The sequence below is a fragment of the Pteropus medius genome, unplaced genomic scaffold (genome assembly GCF_902729225.1).
Source record: "Pteropus medius unplaced genomic scaffold, Ma_sr-lr_union100, whole genome shotgun sequence".
Taxonomy (NCBI): domain Eukaryota; kingdom Metazoa; phylum Chordata; class Mammalia; order Chiroptera; family Pteropodidae; genus Pteropus; species Pteropus medius.
The window spans coordinates 12,521,238-12,526,033 of NW_024350319.1; the positions used below are offsets into that span (position 1 = coordinate 12,521,238).

The following is a 4,796-nucleotide window of genomic DNA, read 5'->3' on the forward strand; positions in this document are numbered from 1 at the left end:
TCACTTGTGACTCTTCTCAACCACTATCCCAGTCCTCTTCACAAAAGGTAATCAATATCGTTTTGCAGTGCCCTGGAATAGTTTTGAACTTCGTATAAATGGAATTGTATGGTGTGCGTATGTGTATGTGTGTGTGTGTAAAGACTTCATTTTTTAGAGTAGTTTTAGATTCATAGAAGATTAGAGGAAAGTACAGAAACTTTCCATATTCTCCCTGACACTGCGCAGGTATAGCTTCCACCACTCAACATCCTCCACCAGAGTCACACATTTGTTATAACCGATGAACCAATATTGACACATTACCGCCTAAAGTCCATAGTTTACTTTACAGTTCACTCTGGGTGTTGTACATGCTATAGGTATAGACAAACATATAATGACACATGTCTACCATTATAGCATCATAGAATATTCTTATCACCTTAAAAATCCTCTGTAGTCTACAGCCATGCCACCCTGAACAAACCTGATCCCATCTGATCTTGGAAGATAAGCAGGGTCAGGCCTGGTTAGTACTTGGATGGGAGACCACCTAGGAAGATCAGGTACTGTAGGCGTAAAAATAAAAAATAAGGGTTTGTAAACTGACAAGGTCCTTGCAATCTGTGAGGTCAACCAACAGTTGCCTCGCCTAAAAAAAAAAAAAAATCCTCTGTGCCATTAATCTTTCCCTATCTCCCCACCAGCAACAACTCTAGCAACCACTGATCTTTCAACTGTCTCCTCAGTTTTGCCTTCTCCACAATAACATACTATCAGAATCATATGGTATATAGCCTTTTGATACTGGCTTCTTTCACTTAGTAATATTTACTTAAGTTTCCTCCATGTTTTTCCATTGCTTGATAGTTCATTTCTTTGAGTTGTGAAAAATATTCCATTGTCAGAATATGATACAGTTTATTTTCCATTCACCTACTGAAGAACATCTTGGTTTCTTCCAAGTAATGGGTATTATAAATAGCAGAGCTATAAACATATATGTTCCGGTTATTGTATGGACATAAGTTTTCAACTCCTTTGGCGAGAGGTGATTTTTGGATTGTATGGTAAGAGTAGATTTAGTTTTGTAAGAAATCTGCCAAACTGTCTTCTAAAGTGGCTGTGCCAAGAGTTCCTATTACTCCATATCTTCACCGGCAATTTACAAGAAGTGTTCCAAATTTTAGCCATTCTAATAGATATGTAATGATAATTCAGTGTTGTTTTAATTTGTATTTCCTTGATGACACATGATGTGGAGCATCTTTTTGATGCTTATTTGCCATCTGTATATATTCTTTGGTAAGAAGTCTATTTAGATCGTTGAGCCGTTTCTTAATTGAGTTTTCTTAAATCCTTTGTATAGGTTGGATAGCAGTCCTTTATCAGATGTGTCTTTTACAAATATTTTTTTTTTCCCAATCTGTGGCGTATTTGCTCATTATCTTGGTCATCTTTCGTAGAACAGAGTTTTTAATTTTAATAAAGTCTAGCTTACCAATTTTTTCTTTCATGGACGTGGCTTTAGTAATGTATCTAAAAAGTCATCGCCACAGTAAAAGTCATCTAGGTTCTCTTATGCTATCATCTAGGAGTTTTAAAGCTTTGCATTTTTCATTTAGGTCTATGATCTATTTTGAGTTAATATTTGTGAAGGGTATAAGGTCTGTGTCTGGATTATTTATTTTTTTAGGCATGTGCATGTACAGTTGTTCCGGAACAATTTGTTAAGACTATCTTTGCTCTATAGTATTGCCTTTGCTCCTTTGTCAAAGACTGTATTTACATTGTTTCATATTCCTATGTTCTTTATTCAGTTACATTGATCTGTCTGTTCTTTCACCAATATAACACTGTCTCGATTACTGCAGCTTTATAGTAAGTCTTGAATATGAGTAATGTCAGTCCTCCAACTTTGTTCTCCTTCTATCTTGTGTTGGCCATTCTGGGTCTTTTGCCTCTTCATATAAACTTTAGAATCAGTTTGTCAATATCCATGAAATAACTTGCTGGGACTCTGATATAGATTTTATTGAATCAATACATCAACTTGGGAAGAAATGACACTTTGACAATATTCAGTTTTTTCATACATGAATGTGGATATGCCTCCATTAATATAGCTCTCTGATCTTGTCCATCAGAGTTTTGTAGTTTTCCTCTCATATATCTTAAATATATTTTGTTAAATTTATAGCTAGGCATTTTATTTTGGGGTGGTGTTAATATACATTTTATTCATTTTAAATTTTAAATTCTACTTATTTATTAACAGTATATAGAAAAGCAACTGACTTTTGTATATTAATCTTATATCTTGAAAATTTACTGTGATCTCTTATTAGTTCCAGAAGGTTTTTTTTTTTTGACAATTCTTTCAGATTTTCTACATAGATGATTATTTCATCTGTAAAATAAGACAATTTTAATTCTTCCTCTCCAATCTGCATCTTTTTTATTTTCTGTTTCTCTCTTATTACATTAGCTAGAAATTTTAGCATGATGTTAAAAAAAAGTGGCAAGAGGAGACATCTTTGCTTTTTTTTATATATTAGTGGAAAAGCTTCTCTCCATTCAGTATGTTCGATGTAAGTTTTTAATAGATGTTCATTACCAAGTTGAGGAAGTTCCCCTCTATTCTTAGTTTACTGAGTTTTAATTATAAATAGGTAGATGTTACCAAGTTCTTTTTCTACACCTATTTATATGATCATGTGATTTTTCTTTTTTAGACTATTGAGGTGATTTCCAAATATTAAATCAGACTTGCATATTTGAGACACTTCCCATTTGGTTAGGTAAAATTTTCTTTATATTGTTATATTTGATTTGCTCATATTTTGTTGAGCATATTTGCATTGATATTCATGAGAAATATTGGTCTGTAGTTGCTTTTTTGTAATGTCTTTGCCTGATTTTGATACTAGGACAATGCTGGTCTTATAGAATGAGAAAGTATTTCCTCTGCTTCCAATCCTACAAAGATTGTGTCTTTTAGGAATTGGTCCTTTTTCTCTAGATTATCAAATGTGTGAGCATTGATTATTTTCATAGTATTTGTTTATTATTCTTTTCATTTCCATGAGATCTGTAGTGATATCCTTTCTTTCATTTATGATATTAGTAATTTATAAACTCTCTTTTCTTCTTAGACTGCCTAGAGACTTATCGATTCTATTGACCTTTGAAAAAAAACAGCTTTTGGTTTTACTTTTTTCCTATTTATTTCTTATTTTCAATTTCATTAATTTCTGCTCTGTTTTTTATCATTTATTTTCTTCTGTTTATTTTGGGTTTAATATGCTCTCTTTTTTCTAGTTTCATGAGGTGGAAACTTAAATTATTGATTTTAGAGCTTTCTTATTTTCTAATATATGCTATATATTAGAAATGCTGTAAACTTCTCTTTAAGTACTGTTTGTGCTACGTCGCACAAATTTTGATAAATTATATTTTTATTTTAATTTAGTTTAGAATATTTCTAAATTTCTCTGCACATAGCAGCTTTGTAAAATATGAAAAAATAATCTTGTAATTGCTCTTCTTCAAACTCTTCAGTGATTTCTTACTGGTCCAAAAATAAAGTCCAAAGTTTTTATCATGACCTGCAAGACATATAATCTGATCTCTTTCTTGATGTAAAATACACTTATGGTTACTATAGTACACAATATAAAACCCAACTAGAGATCCTCAGTTATCTAATTTAACCATCCACATAACAAATGCTGAATGTCAAACATATTCTAGGTAGTTTCACATATGTTTTCTCATTTAATCTCCAGAAAATATATCGGAAATATGTTCTCTTATTTACATATGGGAAAGTGAGATACAGAGAGACTAAGAAACTCACTCAAACAACTTTGAAATAATGGAGGCAGAAATAATATTTGCAAATTGTTCTGCAAAACCCATTTTCCTTTTATTTCCAAAGATCTCTGTGGATGTAGTATAATTACAAATGATAATGTAACAGAGCAGAAATTATCACAACTCTTGGGTTTCCCTTAAGATTACCTTCCCCATGATAAATTATACCTTCCTTAAGCATTTCAAACAGAAATAACACAACTAGCAAATCTACATTTGCTATTAAAATTTTGTCATGTTATATACATATATTTGACAATGATTTAATCTCAATGGGCATTCTGCATTTGTAAGAAAATATTCTTATCACTATGCAACTATGCACATAGGTCCATGCCCTTAGATAATTAGAACCAGGTTTGTCTATTTCTAGTAGGCCTCATTATTCCCACTACTGCAAAATAAAAGAATTAGCTGAGCATATAACTACCCACTTGGGAACATATTTTCCAGCCTCCCTTGTAGCTTGTAGGGCCATGTCATTAAATATTGACTCATGGTATGTGAGCATGGTAATATATGTGACTTCCTTATGACTTGCTTAAAAGTAAATTAATTGCCCTAGATTTATTTTTCCATATTCCCACAAATCAGTATATGGATACTGCAGCAATCTAGATTTAACCATGTAGACAAAATCAACACTCTAGGAGATCATTTAGAAATATAGAATTAGCCTAGGCTACTATATGACAGTGTTTCATAGCACTTGCTCTGCAAGCATGGATAGATAGAAAGAACTTGAAAAGGAGATAAACTTCCATTTTATTTACTTTGTTAAAGTAACTTAGCCTTTACTTTAATATATTTCTCAAAAGTCAAATTCAAGGCTATCTCATTATGTCTCAAGGGATCGCTATCATATATAATGCATTTGTTCACAAATTGTTTTCTGTAATCTTACTTCTCTAACCATATATATTTTTACTGTGTTCTTC

At 31.9% G+C, this 4,796-nt stretch overlaps 1 pseudogene; it reads left to right on the top strand.

Annotated features, from left to right (window-relative positions):
* The first annotated feature begins 441 nt into the window (after positions 1–441).
* On the top strand, positions 442–560 carry LOC120583555 (uncharacterized; annotated as a pseudogene).
* The last annotated feature ends 4,236 nt before the right edge of the window (positions 561–4,796 follow it).